The sequence below is a fragment of the Hylobates moloch genome, unplaced genomic scaffold (genome assembly GCF_009828535.3).
Source record: "Hylobates moloch isolate HMO894 unplaced genomic scaffold, HMol_V3 SCAFFOLD_9, whole genome shotgun sequence".
Lineage (NCBI taxonomy): Eukaryota > Metazoa > Chordata > Mammalia > Primates > Hylobatidae > Hylobates > Hylobates moloch.
Genome location: NW_026652284.1, coordinates 103184836 through 103209166, shown reverse-complemented (window position 1 = coordinate 103209166; position 24331 = coordinate 103184836). Strand labels below are relative to the sequence as shown.

Here is a 24331-nt window from a genome sequence, read left to right as displayed (position 1 = left end):
GCCCCAGGTGGAAAGTAGAGGGGAGGAGAGAAGAGGAAGCAGGGGGCAAGCACATTTGATGGTGGGGGAAGAGGGTGTGAAGGCCTCTGCAGGACAGGGAGGGGCTGAGGAGACAGGAGGCTGCCTGCTGGCCCCATGCAACTCCACTCACCTCACCTTCACTCCCACCCCCACCCTCATCTTGGCAAAGCCCCCTTCCACCCCCGGGTGGGGCCTGCACACTGGGGCTGGGGAAGGGTCTTGACTGGGCAAGCCTCCAGGGTGAGAGTTGGTCCGTACTCCCCCACCAGTAACCCCATGCCTGAGGGAGTGTGACATTAAAGTACACATAAAAAAACACCACAACAAGCTGAGAGACTGCCAAAGAAAGGAAGAAGCCTTTTCCCTGCCTTTTGAACAGGGGTTCTGCATTTTCATTTTGCACTGAGCCCCACACATCATGCAGCCGGCCCTGCCTACTAAACCGATTTCACAACTCACGGATACGTCATGACTGGCAGTTTGAGAAACACTGCATTAGCCAGCAGGATATTGCAGCTGACAAAAATGCAAACCTCCATCAGGTGAACTTAAGCTTCCATCACAATTCTACAATGAATTGGCTGTGTTTTGGGGCATGTCACTGAACCCTCAAGTCCTGTGTCCTCATGTGCAAAAGCAAGATAATGCTGAGACCTACCTTTAGAGTCGTAGTGGGGACTGAATAAGGTAATGCGATGTGTCTGGGGCAGTGCCCTGAATCTAAGAAAGTCATTATGATTATTACTAGGTCCCTCTAGTCTTTTGTCCAGCTCTGATTTTTTTTTTCCCCACTTTGATTTCTCGGAGGAAGAGATTCCTGAGCTGGGCTCTGAGAAGTAAGCAGAGGTTTACTGGGTGGACAAGAGTGGGAAGGAGGACGTCTGAGTAGACAGAACAGCAGAGGCTCAGGGGCATGGCGTGTTGAACGGAAGTGAGAGCAAATCTGTTCTGAGAGGCTGCCCTTCCAGTGAGAGGTAAGCTGGTGGGAGGGGCAACTGGGCAACCTGGGCTCCTGAGGCAGCCAATGAAGGCAGGGTTTTAGGTGGGCAAGAAGCATGGTGAGACCCCTGCCTTCCAGGATTGCCCTGGCTGCAGGGTGCAAGACGGATGGGAGGGGGTGAAGCCCAAGGCTTCCGGAAGAGGCCAGGTATGAGATGCAGCCCACAGGACAGCGGCAGTGGGAATGGAGCGCAGATCAGGATCACTCCGGAGGCTGGAGTGAATGTGGAGGCCAGGGTGAGTACCACACCCTGGCACCTCCCAAGTTTCTGCTTGAGTGAGAGAGAACCAGGAGGAACAGGTTGTGGGGGAAAGAGGAGGAAGAGGGGATTATCTGTCCAGCCCCAAGGCGAGTGAATAAGAGTGTTGGGTGTTTCGTCTATTTTTAGGAAACTCCAGGGATGCAAACTCTAAAAATTAACTTAAAGAGCAACGAGTATTCACAAAGTTGTCCCCCAACGCCTGCCCCACTTTTTGTTGTTTTTTTTTTTTGAGACAGATTCTTGCTCTGTTGCCCAGGCTGGAGTGCAGTGGCATAATCTTGATTCACTGCAACCTCCACCTCCTGGGTTCAAGCCATTCTCCTGCCTCAGCCTCCTTAGTAGCTAGGACTACAGGTGTGCACCACTACGCCTGGCTAATTTTTTGTATTTTTAGTAAAGACGGGGGGTTTCACTATGTGGGCCAAGCTGATCTTGAACTCCTGACCTCAAGTGATCCACCCACCTCAATCTCCCAAAGTGCTGGGATTACAGGCATGAGCCACCGCGCCTGGCCCACTTTTTAAAACCAAAGCTAACTCTTCTTAGCTACTACACCCAAATCAGATGATCTTTATTTAAGCCACCATGTGTTTGAGTTCTAACCTCCATTGTCTCAGTGCCTCACCACAGATTTCTGGAACCTGGTAGAAGTTCTAAATTATAGAACAAGTTAGAACTAACTGGTGGTGATGGAATGAGGGAAATCACACGGGAAACTTGAAAAGGTAATGTATCCACCAGCCCCTGCGGCAGGGCAAGTTTCCAGCTGCCCATGGAGCTCAGGTAGCCTGGGAAGTGTGCTCAGAGCCGAAGCCAACATCTACTTTTGAAAAAGAACCACCTTCTTTTTTGGAAGGTGCAAGCAAGTCTTCCCTCTGCCTTCTCACTTCATTGTTCTTACCCTGGCCACAGTCGTTCACTGGCAAGTGTTTTTTCAGTACGCTGAAAAATTAATTGTGGAGCCTGTCTCTGATGCCTGGATGCTGAGTGGGCGTGAGAAACAGATATTTGTTACAGTCTCAGGTCAAACTAAAGGGGAGACAGTGATAACAAGGGTTTTCTATGCTATGGAAACAAGGACCACTATAGGCTCAGATGAGGTTAAGCAACTTGATCGACCACCACCGTGGTCCATGTAAAACAAGGACTTTAGGCCAGGCACAGTGGCTCATGCCTGTAATCCCAGCACTTTGGGAGGCCGAGGTGGGTGGATCATCTGAGGTCAGGAGTTCGAGACCAGCCGGGCCAACATGGTGAAACCTCGTCTCTACTAAAAATAAAAAATAAAAAACAAATTAGCCAGGCATGGTGGCACAGGCCTGTAATCCCAGCTACTTGGAAGGCTGAGGCAGGAGAATCTCTTGAACTCGGGAGGCGGAGGTTGTAGTGAGCTGAGATCGTGCCATTGCACTCCAGCTTGGGCAACAAGAACAAAACTCCGTTTCAAAACAAACAAACAAACAAACAAACAAACCAAGGACTTTACAGTTGACACAATGCTCCAACTCTCGCCCTTCCATTTGTGCTCACAACAGCCTTGTGAGATTTTGGGTTGGGGGGGGCGAGGATTGTCATTCCAATTTCATCCATGGAGAACACACAGCCCTGTGAACTGACTTAGAGGCACAGGACAAGGATGTACGCAGGTCTTCTGTCTTTTGCTGGCTACCCTCTCATTACATTATGTTATCCAAGGCAAACCTCTAAACTGTCTGGAGATCACATATTTGGGAAATGCAGCAATAGGCACTGGAATCAGTTCAGTTCAGATTAACAAAAAAACCCCTTCTGTAGTGCCTATCATGAGCCTGGTGCTGGGCTGGGAGTGGCCTAAAGACACTAATACCAATACCAGTTCTGAGAGATCCAGGTACTTGGTGCATCTTTGATCTCATTTAATCCTCACAATGCTCTGATGAGGTAGTGTTATTAGCCATTTTATAGATGGGAAAACATCCTTTGACCTAACTCAGGAGCTCCGGACATTCAAACAGAGGCTGGGGCAGCACTGACTTCATGCTGATTGGGCACTTTGGAAGCAGCTTTACCAGTTTCATTTTTCCAATACCCCTGGGAGGTTTCTCATTTTGAATGTGAAGGGAAAATATTTTGGGCCCCCCAAATCACTAAGGAAAACTCAAGCTGGAAACTGCTTTGGGCAAACCTGCCTCCCATTCTATTCAAAGTCACCCCTCCGCTCACTGAGATAGATGCATATCTGATTGCCTCCTTTGGAAAGGCTAATCAGAAACTCAAAAGGATGTAACCATTTGTGTCTCACCTATCTGTGGCCTGGATGCTCCCTCCCGCTTGGAGTCTTCCTGCCCTTGCTTCAAGATGTCCCGCCTTTCTAGACCGAACCAACGTACTTCTTACATATGTTGATTGATGTCTCATGTCTCCCTAAAATGTATAAAACCAAGCTGTGCCCCAACCACCTTGGGCACATGTCATCAGGACTTCCTGAGGCTGTGTCACAAGGCTGAGGAAAGTTTTGCCTCAACCTTGGCAAAAATAACTTTCTAAATTAACAGACCTCAGATTTTCTAGGTTCACATGAGGAAACTAAGGCTCAGGTGGGTTTATGCAACTTGATGATTGACCACTGCGATGGAATAGGCCTTTCTGCTCTGTCACCTTTAAGTTGAAACCACTTAAATTTTTTAATTTCACAAGCAGCATATGATTTTTATGAAAATTATAGCCAGGCATGGCGGCTTATGCCTGTAATCCCAGCACTTTGGGAGGCCGAGGTGGGCAGATCACTTGAGGTTAGGAGTTCAAGACCAGCCTGGCCAACATGGTGAAACCCTGTCTCTACTAAAAATACAAAAATTAGCCGGGCGTGGTGGTGTGCGCCTGTAATCCCAGCTACTCAGGAGGCTGAGGCAGTAGAATCACTTAAACCCTGGAGGAGGAAGTTGCAGTGAGCTGAGATAGCCCTACTGTACTCCAGCCTGGGTGACAGAGCAAGACTCTTGTCTCAAAAAAAAAAAAAAAAGAAAATTATGTGATACAGAAGTGTTTAAAGTAAAAGTATCTCCCATCTCTGCTTCTCTATTTCCAATCCCCAGAAGTAACTGCTTTTAACAGTTTAATGTATAAGCTTTTCCCATGCATAAACACACCTACATATGCAGTTTATTTTTCACAAAAGGGATGGCACTAGATGCATTATTCATGACTTGCTTTATTCACTCAACCATGTGTCACAGCTATGATTCCCCATCAACACATACAGAGTTGCTTATCCTCTTGAACAGATTTCATTGTCTCAATGTAGCATAAGCCATTCCCCTACTGATGGACTCACAGGTTATCTCCGATTTCTCATAGATTCTGTACCAAATGTCATTTTAAATGCAATAGTTCCTTGAGATGTAAACTCTTATAAACACTAGCTATTATTTTTAGCCTTTTTCTATAGTTTTATTTAATCGACAGCCTCAATTCAATTTCTATAGCAAATACTCATTTCAAAAAATAGCTATTAGAGTTAAGTATGTCTCAGTCTTTTGACCATTATGAAAACAAATTGTTTTCCATAGTTTGGGGTTTATAATAATTGCTTAATCCAATATTGAAATTGGGTTTAGATAGGTACTTTTGAACTGATTGATATTACTTTTCCACATTTTCTAACTCATTCCCTAATTGAGGCTCTGTTCTTGCAGGAAACTACATGGCATAAAGTAAATAAAACTATCTAAGAGAAGCTGTGCAACTCTAGCTTGATATACAAAAGGGAGGAAGCTGGGTGGCCTAACATTTCTGTTCTAGCCCAAATGATTTTATTCTATTAGGTTAGTGCAAAAGCAACTGCAGTTTTTGCTTTACTTTCAATGGCAAAAATACAATTGTGTTTGCACCAACCCAATACTAATTCAAAGGACAAGAATTCTAGTGTATCATCTACATATTGTATTCTCTCATTAGGTCCCTAAGCCACTTTTCTGTCATGGGCATGACCAAGCATTCCTCTCTTCCTTCTCATAGGCTTCTTGAGACTCAGACTGTTTTCCTTTTTCAAAATTCTCATCCTCTGCTTTTTTTTGGCAACAGAATAGGAAACAGCCTCATATTCTTCTTTCCTTCCTGATGTTCTAAGATTCCTTCTATCATTTCCTTTCTGTTTAGAGAACTTTCTTAGCCAGTTTTATAGTAGAGCTGTTGGCTAAAAATCCTCTTAGCTTTGCTTCATCTGATAATGTCTTGACTACCCCTTCATTCCTGAAATATAGTTTTTGATGGATATAGGATTCTGGGTTAACAGCTTTTTTAAAAAAATGTTGTGCCATTTCCTTCTGGTCTTAATGGTTTCTGATTAGAAATCTGGTGCTGTGCATACTGCATTTCTCGTTAGTGGCTGTTTCTCTCTCAGTGATTTTAAGGGCTGTCTTTGGTTTTCAAACATTTGAGTATGATGTGTCTTATTGTAAATTTATTTGGATTCATCCTGTATGGGGTTCACCCAGCTTCTTGAATCTGTAAGTTTATGGCAAATTTGGAAAGTTTTAAGCCATTATTTCTTCGAGTAGTTCTTGTTTTTCCAGTCTATTTTCTCTCTGTTGTTCAGACTGGGTTATTTCTAATGTTCTATCTTGAAGTTCACTGATTCTTTCCTCTGGCCCCCTGGCTCTGATGTTGAGGTCATCCAGTGAGTTTTTAATTTCAGTTACTGTATTTTTCAATTCTAAAATTTCCATATGGTTATATCTTTTATTTGCTGAGAATTTATATTTTTTATTGTTTGAAGCATGTTTATATTTGCTTATTGAAACATTTTTATGATAGCTGCTTTATAATCTGTAAAATTCTAACTTCTGTAGCATCTCAGTTTTATCATCTATTGTCTTTAATCATTCATTTTGAGATCTTCCTTGTTCTTGGTATGAGTGATTTTGAAAACTGAAACCTGGTTATAAGATTTTGGATCTTATCTAAACTTTCTGTTTTAGCTAGCTTTCCCTGACACTGCTCCAACATGGGTAGGGGGTTTATGCCACCTCATTATTGCTAAGTAGGGGTCCAGGTTCCCCATTTGGCCTTGACACTTGAGGGGGAGCCTTCTCATTACTGGGCAGCGATGGGAGTTCTAGCTCCTGACAAGGCCTCCGTTGAAACCTCTTTCTGACTGGGAGGAGTCAGGAGTGTCTTGCTACGCCTCCCACATGATCTTAACTGACACTAAGGGAGTGGGTAAGGCCAGGTTACCATTAGGTGGAGTTGTGAAAGTCTACTCCCCACTTGGCCTTCTCTGACACCACCCTGCTGTAGAAAAGGGGGAGACTGGGGAGGCTTGCTATAACCTGGTGAGGGTGGAATTCCAGGCTCTGTATTTGGCTTTTGCTGGTGGAGTAGGGGCTGGACCACAGTTTTTTCTGTGACCTTTGGCTAGAGCAGAGCAGTTATTGTCTAAAAGTTTTCGGCTTTGCCAGGCTGCCCCTTTCCTGATTCTTTGGCTAGAGAGAGCAGGCTTTTTGGGGGGGGCTTTTGTTGGGAGGGGTCTGAGCCCCTTAGCATTTGTGGTTGATGGCCTCTTCAGTTCTAAGTCTAGGATATATAAGGCAAAACAAACCAAGCCAAACAAAGACAAGAAACAAAAACCCAGAGAACTCACCACCACGTCATTCCTGGGGCTATGAGGTCCCTAGTTAGTCTGCCTTCTTCTTTCCACTTTTCAGGGTCTTATGCTTGTTTTATAAATAATGCCCAAGGTTTTTAGTTGTACTCAGGGGGAGAAATAGAGAAAGTGTGTCTACTCCATTTTCTTGGAAGTGGTGGTTCATCAATATTAGCAATATTCATTCCCCTCTCTTTCCAGTCCTACTGAAGCCCCATTTCTAACCATTCCCATTTGCTCTCTATCCCTATATACATCTATCTACCACCCTCACCCCCGTGTCAACACCAGTTTCATCTTTCTAGTCTTGGAGGAAAGCCAACATCAGGAGATACCAGAGCAACATGCCATTCCCCTTTCAAAGTCTTTTATGAATCTACACTGTCTGCAGACTAAAGCCCAAATTTGTTAGCCTAGCAATGGACACTTCAGAGTTCTGGCCTCTGTGTTCTTTCCACCCAGAGGTCCCTTTCATTTGTAGGCAGATGCTTATTTTCTGCCTGGCATGTCTGCTCTCCCCTCACTCCATCCCTGCACACAGGACCCATTTCTCAATGCCCACGTTCTCCAATAATACCTTCCAGCTGAAATGGATACCCAATTCAGGATTTGGCCCTTTTACTGGTAATTACTGAAGGTCAGTTAGATTTATTTTAAATTCATTAAAGGACTGGGCCATGCTTGATACTTCTTTGTCTCACAGCATACTTGAGCACCTGATAAATACTCTTTTGGAAAGAATAACTAAAGGCCCTTGCCTGTCAGTGTGAATCTCTTGGCAGAACTCTGAGAATTAAACAGAAATCCAGTGCCAAGAAGATAAGATTAGCTATGGGCAAAGTTATCTTAAACACCAGTAAGAAAGAAGCAGGAGAGTAGGCAGAATTTGGAGAATCTAATCAGTTATAAATATATCTAAAAAAGGAGTAAGTTTAGAAGAGGACTAGGAGAAGCAGTCACCCAGCTAGGAGGAGTGTCCTGACTTGGGGAAAGGCCCATGGGTCCTAGAGATGGAGAGAGCCCCACTCTGGTAATGGATGCCCAGTTTGAGGCCCTGTGCACATGAGTCTCACCAGCTCCCGAGTGGATTCTGTGCTCACCCAGGAGGCCTTGGGAATCCAGCTTCCCATTACCATTTCTGTACAGTTAGGGAACTGACCCAAAGATGCAACCGTTTGGGCTCATGGCAGACTTGTTTTTCATTTCAAACAGACAGGCCTCTGGTATGAGTTTGGTTGGTTGGCATAAAGCTATTTACAATAGCAATAACAATAACTAAACATTATTCAGTACCATGTATCAGACTGGGCTAGGCATTTCCTAGATCGTCTCATTTTATCCTTGCCATCATCCTATGGGGTAAATACTATGATCATCCCATCTCATGGATGAAGGACTTGAAGCTCAAAGAGATTACATTGCTTACCCAAGCTCAGAAGAGGCAGAGCTGGGATTTGAACCCAAGTCTCCTGACTCAAGGCCTGATTTTCAGCACTGGACTTTCTAAGATAGCCCTTTCTATGTGCCAGTCATTGTCCTCAGGTCCTTATGTATATAAATTTGTACAACTCTCCAAGCAACTCCTTGAGGTAGGTACTATTTCCATCCCCAATGTACAGCTGAGGAAACAGGCACAGAGAGGTCATGCAACTTGCTCAAAGTCACACAGCTGTTTTTGAACCCAGGATTTGAACCCAGGCAATGTCACTAAAAACCATTATGTCATGCTGTCTCTTTTGGGGCACTTGCCTGACTTTTTCTAATAGATCTAAGCCTTTTGAGGGAGAAGACTCAATCTTACTCATTTTTGTATCCTCAACAGCTTCTGCAGTACTTAGCACACAGTAAGGTTGTAATACATGTTGGTTCAGTTGAATTCCCCTAGAAGGGGAACCCATTAGCCACCTGATCTTTTCCAGTTACTTTCCGATTCCATGAAGACAAATGTGCAAGCTCATCTAAAGTAGGTTTATGCTAGGCTGCAGGCTACTTATTCTGCTTTACTAACTTCATAAAACATTCTTTTTTTTTTCACATAGCATAGGACTGGGGCTTCTGAAGAAAAGGCAGAATACAAATTCAAGGGCTACAGTGCTATGAATAATTTCTACTGGAGCATATTTTTCACATCTGGAGACTTGAGCTTTCAAAGTTACTCCAGCTTAGCCTAGTGGTTCTCAATGTTGGATGACTTTTTTTCCCCCTCACAAGGGATATTTGGTAATGTCTGGAGATATTTTTGATTGTCACAAGATGGGGGTTGAGATATGAGTGCTACTAGTATCTAGGAGGTGGAGGCCAGGGACACTTCTAAACATCGTACAGTGCAAGGATAATCTATCATGACAAAGAGCTAACTGGCCCCAAATGTCAGTAATGTTGAGGTTGAGAGATCTGGATTGGCCAAGCAGCCCCCAGATCTGCACGTACAAGTGGTTCTAAAGAAGAAGCATTGCCCAACAATTAAATTAGGTTTTACGAGATTTCATTCCCAGAGAACAAAGATCACCAGGGGAAAAATGAAAGTGAGCATTCTGTGCCAAAGAACCATCTTAGTTTGGGAGCACATTCTGAAACAGTGCTTTGAGAAGTAAGGTCTTAGAATCTCCTCCTAGAAACCCAGCTTGGGAGCTTATTAAAATGCAGATTTCTGGGCCTCACCTCAAAACCACTGAAGCAGATTCTCTTGGGGAGAGTAGGAGGGATCTGCATTTTTAGGACACCCCCAGGTGATCCAGATGCACACTTACATTTTCTTCCAGAAGCAGGGGAGGTAGGTTGGGTAGTGGTAGACAGACCATATGCATGGTGGTTTTTAAAAAGTTAACTAAAAATTCTCACATTCTAGCATGATTTCTTCAACTTCCATCATTTATACAGCACCATTATGAGTTGCGCTCTAGACAAATACCATGTGTATTACTCTTTGCTTAATAATTTAAAAAATCAAATCACTTTGTAAATTCTAACATATTTCTAAGCAACAATACCCAATAAATCATAGTTGTATTTATTGGGTATCAGCTAATTATATTTTTTCTTCATACTCCTGAGAATATATTACCATGAGAATAAAAAGTATCTGCCCACGCCACACAAAATTGACATGCAACACATGGGAAGCAGTATATTATGGCAAAGCAACTGCAGTGTGCCAGGAGAGTGCTACTAATGGTAAGTGCAAGCTCTGTAAGGCAGACATACATGGCTCTGCATTTGAATCTCAGAGCTTCCTGTTCAGGAATGGATGGCAATCCTGCTGCTTCCTGAAGGAGGAATAATATAGTTAGCAAATGCTCACATGCTTGAGCATACTCAGTGGTACTATGTGACCTCATTGACAGCCCCACCAACTCCCATTTATGAACTTTGGAAAACAACCATCTTAAATCTAGCACCAGGACAAAATTAAGGGCCAATGTATATTGAATGTCACTGAGCCTCAGATATCAGAACCCACGTGTGAGGAGCAGAAGTCACTGCAACTAGAAACTGGTTTCCATTTGCTATGGTTTAGATATTTGACCCCTCCAAACCTCATGTTGAAAATCTGATCCCTGGGGTTGGAGGAGGGGCCTAGGGGGAAGTGTTTGGGTCATGGGGGCAGATCTTTCATAAATAGATTAATGTCCTCCCTCGTGGGTGAGTCTCACTCTATTAATTCTCAAAAAGCTGGTTGTTAAACAGAACCTGGCATCTCCCTGCCTCTCTTGCTTTCTTCCTCACCATGTGATCTCTGCCCACAACATGAGTCTTCCCTTGGCCTTCACCATGAGTGTAAGTAGCCTGAGGTCCTCACCAGAAGCAGATGCTGGCACCACACTTCTTGTACAGCCTGCAGAACTGTGAGCAAATAAACCTCTTTTCTTTATAAATTACCTAAACTCATATATTCCTTTATAGCAACACAAAATGAACTAAGCCACCATTATCATCCTCCTGTTCCCAGAGCGCCCTTTATAGGTTGGGGATGGGGAGTATTAATAGAGGGAGAAGCGTGATACAATGAAAGCTACAAAAAAATTAATGCCTCTGCTAAAAATCAGGATAAATGTGAGCAGTTCATCTTTCCATTTACATCCTTTCCCAAAACGCCTAAACTCAACATAATGTGAGTTTTAACTGGGCTCTGCACACAGCCCACCTTGCTACAAACCCAGTGAGGAAAGCAGTAGCATGAGATTATGAGCATGCTTGTATTAGCTAACACCACTTTATTTTTGGCTTTTCCCTCCAATTTGCATTAAGCTGCCTGCATAATTTCCACCTCAGGTGAAACCTCTCTGTATTAGTTGTTTCCTACTTGAAATACATTGATTTTCCATGTAAGACAGGAGATCAGCAAGTGGGATGTGAGGTGTGACTGTGGAATTGGGTTAGGAGGAGAATAAGACACTCAGGTAAGACAAATGCAGCAAAAAACTCATGACGGCATTTCTCTTTGGGGTAAAGATCTGGGAAAGGGGGTGTTTTGAGTGTAACCATAAATGGATACACCTTTTTCTATTTCCTCAAAGGGCTTGTTATTTAAAACATTTCTCTTTTTGTGCAATTGTAAATTATCCTGTTTGGCTCCAACTGAAAAGATAATACGAGATCTGAGCTTCGACCACTAATATGCATTTACTGAGCACCTACTATGAGCCACGCAGGCTGTGTTGAGAACAAAGCCCTGCTCTCACTGAGTAGGAGTGGGGAAGAAAGGCAGATAAAATACATGTCTGGGAGAGGAAACGTTCCCAGTGCTGTGAAGAAAAATTAAGTGGGAGAGCTAGAGAGGGTGTAAGAGGATCTTTGTAAGAATTAGAGGGGATTGTAGCTCTGAGGAGGGAGATTAGAAAAAAAATAGAAAATGCATTCCAGCCCTCAGGAAACTTGGAATTTCATGAGTACCTGTATGAGGACTTGGATTTACAGTGTCCAGCTCAGTGCCTTGGGCCAGGAGGGATTTAATACACATTTGCTGCATAGGTGTTCCATGGCTGTTGACTGAATCCTAACCCTAGACACCAGGACTTCTAAAAATTGCGAGAGGCTCCAGTGAGTGAGTATTGGGCAAGTCTGTGCAAAACCACTGCTACAACCGGAAGAACAAGGCCGGGAGTGGGTTCTGCTGAATAAGAGCAGGAGCCCAAAGGTGAAGTGGGGAAGGGCAGACTTGGGGGCTGGCCTGCCTGGGCATGCACCCCAGCACGCCACTCTCCAGCAGAGTGACCTCAGCAAGTGGCTTAGCCTCTCTGCACCTCAGTTTCCCTATCTATTAAATGGTTATGATTAATGGGATCTATCTCAGAGAATTATTGTGAAGCTTTAATGAGTTAACACAGGTAAGTGCTTACAGCAATGCTGGTCACAAAGAGTGCTTAATAAGTATCAGCTGCTAGTGTTTTTCTGTGGCCGAGACATAGTAGGATCACTAGCTCCTATTTGGACTTGAAGCAAAATAATCCTATAATGTGGAGCTTGTGATGGATGAGGGGGAGACAGGAAGACAATTAGAAGTGGGGGAACTAAGCTTAGTTCTGCCTCTGACTTTGGAAATTTAGGCCTGCAAACTTCACTCCTTTTTTTCATTTCTATAAACAGAGTTGAATATGTACCTATTAAGTGGTTGTTGGATCCTTTTCTGAAAATGGATAGTCAGTTAATGGTACCACCACTATCAGGATGAACAGCAATTTCCCACTGATGAATCGCACCACCACCACCTCTACCAACATCATCACCATCAACTTTCCCTGAGGCTTTTTCTACTCTTTCCTCATCCCCAATTTCTTTCTGGTGATTTAACAAAATGACAAGAGCTTTGGAACAAAGAAGACCCCACTCAATAACTTCATAGCTTTGTGACCTTGGGCAAGTCACTTCACCTCTATGAGGTTAAGTTTCCTCAAATGTAAGATGAGTTTTTTGTAAAAACTACAAGGCACCTAGGCAAGGATTGTCACATCTGTGGAGATCTGAATAAATGGTGGCTTATTTTCACGGTGTGGACAAATTAGTCAGCATACCTTGCTGATTTCCGTTTTAATGTCCTGAAGTGTTTCATTCACTTGAATGGAGCAGACCACCATGATTCCTCTTCATGAATTTTGGTTTCCCAGTTGAACAATACTGCTTGAGGCCTCTAAGCCAAAAATGTGGGCTTTCAGCGATCTAGGCCACCACATCTGGCAAGAAGAACAAAGCTGTCCTGACATGCTGGGTGGGGATTTGTCCCTGTGTGACCCTCTTAGCCCCACTTCCAACCATTTAGTTATCCAGAGAGTTGACTGGGCATGAGGCAAGAGGCAAGAGGCTTTGCCATGAACCAGCTTAAGGAAATAGAAACTCTCATTCTTTTTTTTTTTGTCAGGAAAACATGAAAAATCACATCATATGTGAGGCAATACTCTGGGATGCTAACCTATTCTTTAATGTTCCTGTTTCCTTTGATAATCTACTTCAGTAAATGGAAACTAAATTGCTCCATTAAATTTCTAAACACTACATTAAGAAAATAAACAGACAAAACAAAAACCTCTCAGTCTGCAAGGGATAAATCCAAAACCAAACAGTGGGACACAATGTTCTCCAGAAACAATTAGACTTGAGTTTCACACCAAAAAAAAATGTAATCATCAGTGACGTCTTAGAATTGTAGGGTTTTGAATGAAACTTAAGAATGAAACTATGGTGCTCAAAAGCACTGACTTATGGTGGTTACTGTTATCCCCCAAAGATCATTTCATTCTGGTAACCCTATGAGGTAGGTACTATTTTTCTTTCCATTTAATAGGTGACAAAACTGAGGCACAGTGAGGTTAGTAACATAACTAGTAAGTGAGACACTGGAATTTTAACATGGTTCATAGCTACCATGCTGTTTTGCCTCTCATGATCTGGAAGTGACTCCAGTGCTCAGTGCCAGGGGAAGCCCAGGCTCCTATTTGAGCAGGCTCCCAAGACACCAAGAATCTATCAAGTTGCCAAGGAAAAACTCATTCAGGCTCAGGACATCAGTTTCTAAAGTGCATTCCCATATCCTAGGTATCTGGAAATCCATCATAACCTTAAGTATTAATAGTATATTTATCCCCATTTCACAGCCACAGGAACTAAGGCTGCTGAAAGTTAAACAACTTTTCTGAGTTTGGACACATCATCTACATCGCTCATCTAATTCCCAGACACTGTCTTTCCCTGATGACATATATCCAAGTTTAAGCACAACCAAGCAAGGGTTGAGAAAGCTTGACATTTACAAAGCTCCCTTCATACCTAGTACTGTGCTTAGACCAGGAACACAGGGAGGTAGAGGGCAGCAGAGCAGGGACTGGCTTCAGAGCCAGACAGGTGGCTATGTGGCTTAATGTGTCTGAACCCTGGTATCCTAGTCTATTAAATGGTGTAACAGCAGCTTCTAGTATGTAAGTTCCTTGTCAGGAGAAAAACTGTTTTGCTCATGGCTGGAGCCTTAGCACGTTGCATCATATTGAGCATGTAATAGATGCTCAATAAATATATTTTTAAGAATAAATAAAAATTACTTCACAGTGTTTCTGTAGAGATTTTATAAGATATGGTATACACAATGCATAACATAGAACTGATGCTCAAAAATGCCAGTTACCTCCATCATTGTGTCATAGGCTTTTATATTCATTATCCTGTTGTATCATCCCAAGAATCTCATGAAATACGTATTGCTTTCCTCATTTTTCTGCAGGAGTAAACTGGAGAAGAGGGAAGGGAGTAAAATAATTCTTAGAGAAGAGCTCATCCCTTTTAAAAACAATATGCCCTTAAGAAAGAAAAAAAAAGAGTCCTAGTAAGGAACTATAGGAAGGTCTAGAGTCAGCCCAGGGAGAACAGAAGAGCGATGGGACTTGGGACTTTGGATCTTGGGTCCTTTGGCCTCTTTTAGTCCTCCACCTCTGAGGCATTCCAGCTTCAGGCGGGATGGACTCCCCACCTCTGCATTTGCCATCAGCCCCTCCTGTCAGCAGAGAGCTCCTAGCTGAGACAGAGTGCCCAGCTGCGCGATTATCAACAATAATGGTAATCCTAATGAATTGCAGGCTGATGAATCACTGATTGCAAGAAAGAAAAAAAATAAGAGTGAGCTGATTGAAACTCTTAATAAAGCTATTCTTTGGGAAGGGTCTGGGTTGGCAGGTGGGAGGGCTGGGGGTATTAGAATCTAATGGGGGATTTTTTGCATGGCTCTGATGGTCCAGTAGCAGAATACGCCTCTCTTCTATGGTTATCTTGGCGAGAGCTTTTTTTTTTTTTCCCCCACACCATATCCAAATTGCCTGGGTCTTAGACTGCAGATGTCTAAAGAGCAAGGATGACATCTACCTTGTTGCCCTGCATCTTAACACAGCATCTAGAATATAACGGGTGTGAAAATATCTGGTCCACTTCCGTGACACCAGGATGCTAGCTAGGTAGCAGTGAGAAGAACAATGAAACAACAAAAAGAGCAGAAAAAAGTGCCACAGGGTGAGAGCACACAGACTTGTTTATGAATTCCAATTTTAAAAGGGCTTATAGAAATTGATTGCTAAAACTTCAGCCATGCAAAGCCAATTATGCTGGAAATAATCCTAGTGGTCACACATTCTTCCTGTGCCATGCAGTAGCATCTCCTGGCAGCTCATCTGAAGAGAAGCCAGCTTGCCTTAAGCCAGTAACACCCACTTGGTGTTCCTTTCTCAGAAAGTGCATTTCTCCACTGGCAAAAGTGTCACCTAATTTAATTGCAAATGCCCTTGCCAATGCTCACACCTCCCCTATGATGTGATTACTATTGGCTCTTCAATTTTCTACCACCCGTGTGCCCCCTTTAAAGAAGGGAGAGAGCAAGAGGAAAACAAATGTCAACATTAATTGCAATTTAATACAGTTCACTGGAGATGACCCTGGGGAGAGGGATGAGGGAAATCAATTCTGGTGATTGAAAAACAATATGAGAATTACAAGAGGCTACAGCTGAAATCTGGAATAGAGAGAAAAAATGCCTCTCTGAATTTTCTGCCTGGGGGTCAGTCACACTGTTACTGATTCAATGTACTGTGATTCAAACATTTCTTGAGAACATGCTGTGTGTCAGTAACTATACCAGACACTGAGGGGGACAGAGATGTCCAAGACATAACCTGTGTCCTCATGTGGGCTTCTCTGTGAGTGGGTGAAGGGTGGGGGTCAAGATACTAAGATGGATTTATTTTTTATTTTTTATTGTACTTTAAGTTTTAGGGTACATGTGCACAATGTATAGGTTTGTTACATATATATACATGTGCCATGTTGGTGTGCTGCACCCATTAACTCGTCATTTAACATTAGGTGTATCTCCTAATGCTATCCCTCCTCCCTCCCCCCACTCCATAACAGGCCCCGGTGTATGATGTTCCCTTTCCTGTGTCCATGTGTTCTCATTGTTCAATTCCCACCTATGAGTGAGAACACGCAGTGTTTGGTTTTTTGTCCTTGTGTTAGTTTGCTGAGAATGATGGTTTCCAGCTTCATCCATGTCCCTACAAAGGACATGAACTCGTAAGATGGATTTTTTAAAATGACAAGGCAGAATCAGAAAAATGGCTAAAGAGAGAGATGAATGGCTACCTTCTTTTCCATGCATGGCATCACCTTATAAAGGATGTGAAAATGTCAGGCAGGGCAGCTGGATCTTTATTTCATGGTTTCATACAGAGTGACCTGGCCAGAAGCCCTTGGGAAACTGGGTGATACAGGGTAATTTATTCTAGCACCTTCAAAAGAGAAAAGGCCAGTGTCCTCCCTTCTCAACTGGCATTGCCTAGCACCTAGTGCATAACCCCCACAGCCCAAGAATCAGCCTGCCTGGCATCCCCTGCCCCCAGAAAGGCCATGCCACTGTCTCCACAAAAACCTGCAGTCTAGGCCACTGAAGCATTTATAGGCACTTCTTACATTGATTACAGCCAAAGAAATCACATGGAGACTACACTGCTGCATCCACCTACCACCAAAGCCAAAGCACCTACCCAACCAATACTATAGGACACATCTACAGGAAAAAGCCTTTGCCTATGAATATAAAATTGGAAGAGGCAGCTGTCCCACCAGATGCACAGATATCGATATAGGGACATGGAAATAAGAAAAAACAAGGAAATACAACACCTTTAAAGGAAAACAATAATTTTCCAGTAACAGATCCCAAAGACGAGGAAATCTACAAAATGTCTGAAGAGAAATACAAAATAATGATCTTAAAGAAACTCAGCAAGATACAAAGAATACAGATAGACAATTCAATGAAATCAGGAAAAAAATTCATGATCTCAATTAGAAAGTCAACAAAGAGATATAAAAAGAGCCAAACAGAAATCTTGGGGCTAAAGGATTCAATGAAGAAAGTAAAAATTACAATTGAGAGCCTCAACAATAAACTAGATCAAGCAGAAAAAGGAATTTCTAAACTTAAAACAGGTCTTTGAAATAACCCAGTCAAATTTTTTGTTTCTTTAAAAAACAAAGGATAAAAAAAGTATGAAAAAAGCCTACAGGGCCTATAGGAAACTATAAAGTGAAATATTCACAGTATAGGGTTCCAGAGGGAGAAGAGATGGAAAAAGGCATAGAAAACCTATTTAATGAAATAATAGCTGAAAACTTCCCAAATCTTGGGAGAGATTTAGACATCCAGATCTAGGAATTTCAAAGGTTCTCTAGTACATTCAGCCTAACAGGTACTTTCAGAGGTACACTATAGTCAAACTGTCAAATGTCAAAGACGAAGAATTATAAAAAAGCATCAACTCACATATAAGAGAATTTGCATTAGACTAACACCATATTTTTCAGCCAAAACCTCACAGAGCAGGAGAGAATGAGATTATATAATCAAAGTGCTGAAAGAAAAAAAACAAACAAAACAAAAACCAACTACTCAAGAATATCATAGCCAGCAAAGCTATCCTTCAGAAATAAAGGAGAAATAAAGTTTTCCCCAGATAAGCAAAAAATGAGGGAAATCATCATCACTAGACTGGCCTTATAAGACACGCTTGGGCTGGGCATGGTGGCTCATGCCTGTAATCCCAGCACTTTGGGAGGCTAAGGCAGGCAGATCATGAGGTCAGAAGTTTGATACCAGTCTGGCCAACATAGTGAAACCCCATCTCTACTAAAAATACAAAAAATTAGCCGAGTGTGGTGGTGTACACCTGTAATCCCAGCTACTTGGGAGGCTGAAGCAGGAGAATCACATGAACCTGGGACATAGAGGTTGCAGTGAGCTGAGATTGTGCCTTTGCACTACAGCCCAGGCGACAGTGCGAGACTCTGTCTCCAAAAAAAAAAAAAAAAAAAAAAAAAAAAAAAAGACTCTGTCTCCAAAAAAAAAAAAAAAAAAAAAAAAAAAAAAAGACATGCTTAATGGAGTCCTACATCTAGAAGCAAAAGGATGATTAACTACCATGATGAAAACACACAAAAGTATAAAACTCACTGCTAAAGCAGATAAACAAATGAGAAAGAGAAAGGAATCAAACCTTAAACTACAAAACCACAAAGATAAACAATAAGAGAGGAAGAAAGGAACAAAAAAATTACAAAACAATCAGAAAACATTTAACAAAATGATGGGAGTCACACCTCACTTATCAATAATAATCTTGAATGTAAATGGATTAAAATTTCCAATTTAAAAAAATACACTGGCTTAATGAGTCAAACACAAGACCCAACTATATGCTGCCTATAAGAAACTCACTTACTTTGTAAAGACACACATAGACAGAAAATAAAGGACTAGAAAAAGATATTCCATGCAAACAGAATCCAAAACAAGCAGCAGTAGCTATACTTATATTAGATAAAATAGACTTTAAGCCAAAATGTATAAAAAGAGACAAAGAAGGTCATTATATAGTGATAAAGGGATCAATTCAGCAAAGTGATATAATGATTGTAAATATATATGCACCCAGCACAGGAACACCCGGATATAAAAAGCAAACATTGCTAGACCTAAAGGAAGAGAGAGAGACCCCAATATAATAATAGCTGAGGACTGCAACATCACACTGTCAGCATTGGACAGATCATCTAGGCAGAAAATCACCAAACCAGCATCCTATTTAAACTACACTATAGACTAAAAAGACCTAGCGGACATTTACAGAACATTTCATCCAACAGCTGCAGAATACATTTTCTTTTCATTAGCACATGGAACATTCTCCAGGATAGACCATATATTAGGCCACAAAACAAGTCTCAATAAGTTTAAAAATCAAAATCATATCAAGTATGTTCTCACATCACAATGGAATAAAACTAGAAATCAACCACAAAAACTTTGGAAACTGAACAAATACATGGTAATTAAACTACATGTTCCTAAATGACCACTGGTTCAATGAAGAGGTTAAGAAAGAAATTGACACATTTCTTGAGCCAAATGAAAACATAAACACAACATACCAAAACCTATGGGATACAGCAAAAGCAGTACTAGGAGGGAAGTTTACAGCAATAAACACCTACATCTAAAAAGTAGAACAATTTCAAATAAACAATCTAATGATACACCTCAAGGATCTAGAAAATCAAGAACAAATCAAACCCAAAATTAGTAGAAGAAATAATAAAGATCAGAGCAGAAATAAACAAAACAGAGATTAGAAAACAATACAAAAGATGAAAAGTTGGCTTTTTGCAAAGGTAAACAAAATCAACAAACCATTAGCTAGACTAACTAAAAGACACTACACACACACACACACACACACACACACACACACACACACAATCTACCAAGATTGAACCAAGAAGAAATAGAAAACTTGAACAGATCAATAATGAAGATTAAATCAAAAATAAAAAGTCTCCCAACAAAGAAAAGCCTAGGACCAGATGGTTTCATTGCTGAATTCTACAAAACTGTTAAAGAAGAACTAACACCAATTCTTCTCAAACTAGTCCAAAAGATTAAAGCAGAGAGAATTCTTCTAAACTCATTCTATGAGGCCAGCATTACCCTGATACCAAAACCAGACAAGGATATGACAACAAGAAAACTACAGGCCAATATCCCTGGTGAACATGGATGCAAAAATTCTCAACAAAATACAAGCATATGATTTGCATATGGGAAAGGAGGAAGTAAAATCATCAGTGTTTGAAGATGACATGATCTTATCATATAGAAAAAGCCAGGCTCCACTAAAAAACTCTTAGAAACGACAAATGAATTTAGTAAAGTTGAAGGATGCAAAATCAACATATAAAATAAAAAGTAGTGTTTCCACATACCAATAATGAACTAGCTGAAAAAGAACTCAAGAAAGCAATTCCATTTACAATAGCTATAAGAATAAAATACCTAGGAATAAATTTAACCAAGGATGTGAAAGATCTGTACAATGAAAACAATAGAACACTAATGAAAGAAATTGAAGAAGGCATACACAACAAAGGAAAGAGATTTCATATTCATGGATTAGAAGAATTAGTATTGTTAAAATGACCATACTATATAAAGACATCTACAGATTCAATCCAACCCCTTTCAAAATACCAATGACATTCTTCAAAGAAATAGGAAAAAATCCTAAAATTCATATGGAATCACAAAAGACTCCATGTAGCAAAAGTAATTCTAAAGCAAAAAGAACAAAACTGGAGATACCACACTACTAGACTTCAAAATATGCCACAAAGCTATAGTAAACAAAACAGTATGGTATGGGCATTATAAAAGACATATAGATCAATGAAACAGAATACAGAACCCAGAAATAAATCCACGTATTTATAGCCAGCTTATTTTTGACAAAGGCACCAAGAACATACATCAGGAAAAGGATAGTCTCTTCAATAAATGGTGCTGGGAAAACTGAATATCCACGCACAGAAGAATGAAACTATATCCCTATCTCTCACCATATATAAAAATCAACTCAAAGTGGATTTAAGATATAAATGTAAGACCCAAAACTATAAAACTACTAGAAAAAATCAGAGGAGAAATGTTTCAGGATTGGTCTAGCCAAAAAGTTTATGGACAAGACCTCAAAAGCACAGACAACAAAAGCAAAAATAGACAAGCGGGATTATATCAAACTAAAAAGTTTCTGCATAGTGAATGAAACCATCAGAGTGAAGTGACAGCCTTCAGAATGGGAGAAAATATAGTCCTCTCATGGTATATGCGGGTGATTGATTCCAGGATCCCCCCATCCCCCAACCTCCATCACCTATACCAAAATCTGCATATATTTGAGTCCTGCAATCAGTCCTGAGGAACCCACTATATGAAAAGTTGGCCCTTGGAATATGCAGGTTTTGCATCCTGTGAATACCGTATTTTCTGTTTTTATTTGGTTGAAAGAAAAATCTGTGAATAGGTAGACCCACACAGTTCAAACCTGTGTTGTTCAAGGGTCAACTATGTTTGCAAACTATTCATCCAACAAGGGATTAATATTCAGCATATACAAGAAATTCAACAGCAAAAAATAAAAATCCAATTAAAAAATGGGCAGTTGATCTGAATCAACATTTCACAAAAGAAGATATTCATATGGCCAAGAAGTATGTGGAAAAAATGCTCAACATCATGAATCATTAGGGAAATGCAAATCGAAACCATAATGAGATATCATCTCACCCTAGTTAGAATGGCTATTATCAAAAAGACAAAAAATAACAAATGCTGGTGAGGATGCAGGGAAATGGGAACCCTTGTACACTGTTGGTAGGAATGTAAATTAGTACAGCCTCTATGGAAAATAGTATAGAAGTTCCTCAAAAAGCTAAAAATAGAACTACCACATAATCTAGCAATCCCACTACTGGGTATATATCCAAAGGAAACAAAATCAGTATGTTAAAGAGATATCTGCACTCCCATGTTTATTGCAGCACTATTCACAGTAGCTGAGATATGAAATCAAACTAAATGTCCATCAACAGATAAAGAAAAAAAATGTGTATCAAAAATACTATTCAGTCACGAAAAAGAATGAAATCTTGTCATTTGCAGCAACATGGATGAAACTGGGAACATCACGTTAAGTGAAATAAGTCAGACACAGAAAGATAAATACTGCATGTTTTTGTTCATATGTGGGGGCTAATAAAAAGTTGATCTCATACAAGTAAAGAGTAGAATAGTGATTACTACAGGTTGGGAAGGGTAGAAAACAGGGGATAGGGAGAGGTTAGTAAATGGAGACAAAATCATAGCTAAATAGAAGGACTAAGTTCTAGTGTTCTATAGCACTGTAGAGTGATTACCGTTAACAATAATTGTTTGTGGCTGTGCGCTCACACCTATAATCCCAGCACTTTGGGAGGCTGAGAAGGGCAGATTACCTGAGGTCAGGAGTTCGAGACCAGACTGACCAACATGGTGAAACCCTGTCTCTATTAAAAATACAAAAATTAGCCGGACGTGGTAGCGTATACCTGTAATCCCAGCTACTCAGGAGACCGAGGCAGGAGAATTGTTTTGAACCTGGGAGGCGGAGGTTGCAGTGAGCCAAGATCACACCACTGCACTCCAGCCTGGGCAACAGGAGCAAAACTCCATCGCCAAAAAAAACAACAAACAAAAAACAAAAAAACCCCAATAATTGTTTGTATATTTTTGAATAGCTAGCAGAGAGGATTTTGAATGTTCCTAACACAAAGAAATGTACATGTTTGAAGTGATGAATACGCTAATTACCCTGATTTGATTCTTACATATTGTATACATATATAGAAATATCACTCTGTGCCCCATAAATATGTACAATAATTATGTATCCATTAAAATAATTTTTAAAAAAGAAAAAAAAAATCAACAAAAGGGCCGTTTCTGTGTTTCTGGACTCTGAACTCCGCAGGCTCTGTCTGCAGTTTCAGAGGCAGAAGCAGCTCTGTGGATCCCGAGTTTCTTGGCCCCACTGAAGAATGAGATGACTGCTGCCTGGTCTTCTTAGTCCCTTTTAAAAAGGGAATACCCCTGGAGAAGGAGTGGAGAGGGGGCTCCTGCTGTGTGGCTTGGAACCCTCGGAACAACCTGGGGTGAGAGAAGTAATCCAGGACCACCCACGGCAGGAGGCCGGCTGCAGTACAGCTCTCGGACTGGCCAGAGCTCAACGCAAACACTGGTCAGCCTGGGTCACTGCTGCACACTGTCCCCTGACGAGCCCTGGCCGGCAAGCGCGGCAGAGGGTGGCAACACCAACAGGAAGAGACTCAGACATGGGGGTGGGGGGGGCGGCGCGAGGGTGGGAGAAGCAAGACAGGGACCACCTGGAAAAACCTTTCTCAGCCCAAGGCCCAGGCCTGCAATTCCAGGCAGCTCTAGGCCACAAGCCTCCTTGCCCTTTTCCGGGGGCTCCTTCTACTACCTCCGGTTTTCCATTTTCTTTTCTTTGCTTTGGTTATTTCCAATTTTTAGCACACTTTTGCAATGAAAAGTAATTGCAAAAACCGCTTTACCTTTGCACCAACATATCTATGTTATGTACATATACACTTGTATATATGTATATATGTTTTTTCATTTTTGATGTTTCTTTTTTTGAAATGGAGTCTTGCTCTGTCACCCAGGCTGAAATGCAGTGGCGCAATCTCAGCTCACTGCAACATCTGCCTCCCAGGTTCAAGCTATTCTCTTGCCTCAGCCTCCCAAGTAGCTGGGATTACAGGCACCTGCCACCACGCCCGGCTACTTTTTTTTTGTATTTTTAGAAGGACGGGGTTTTACCATGTTGGCCAGGCTGATCTTGAACTCCTGACATCAAGTGATCCACCCACCTCGGCCTCCCAAAGCGCTGGGATTACAGGCGTGAGCCACCGCGCTCGGCTGAAGTTTATTGCTTTTCACCCACACTCATGAATCACCACTCCATCTCCATCTGTGTCACACACTCACACGTGCTCACATCCCCACACTCCCACTCATGCACTTCACACCCACTTCCACACTCCTCACTCGTGTACACACACACACACACACACACACACACACACACACAGTGGCAAAGCACAGTGGCAGGTACATAAGCCCTGCAGTCAATAAGATCTGATTCAAATTCTGCCTCTGATGCTCTGTGACTCTGGGCACATGACTTAACCTATCTGTGTTAGGTAACATGGGGTACCTTAAAATGGCACCGTACCTTAAGATGGGGCCGGTTCCGGGTTCTTCTCCCCTCCTTGACCGGGCACTGTCTGAACCCGCCAAAGGAGGGCCAATCAGAAAGAAGCATCTCCCGTCTTCCCTTGGGCCCACCCCTAGTCCAATCCACGTAGGCCCAAGGGATATAAAACCCAGCACACCAGCAGCCCCCTCTCTCTTCTCTTCCTTCTCCTTGCGTGGTGCCGCTCGATACCTCCAATAAAGATCTCCTGACCGCAACCGGTATAGTTTGGTCTCCGCCCGGCCCCTTTC

General features: G+C 41.9%; 1 protein-coding gene across 8 annotated transcripts in view; it reads right to left on the bottom strand.

Moving 5' to 3' along the window:
• Positions 1-24331, bottom strand: part of ZHX2 (zinc fingers and homeoboxes 2) — a 261988-nt gene that overhangs the window by 131583 nt on the left and 106074 nt on the right. The window contains exon 3 of one of the 8 annotated variants that reach the window (XM_058444622.1): positions 3565-3686. The exons of the other annotated variants lie outside the window; for them this stretch is intronic. The gene's annotated coding sequence lies outside the window, so the exon portion shown is untranslated. The remainder of the gene's footprint in view (positions 1-3564; positions 3687-24331) is intronic. 8 annotated transcript variants of the gene reach the window in all.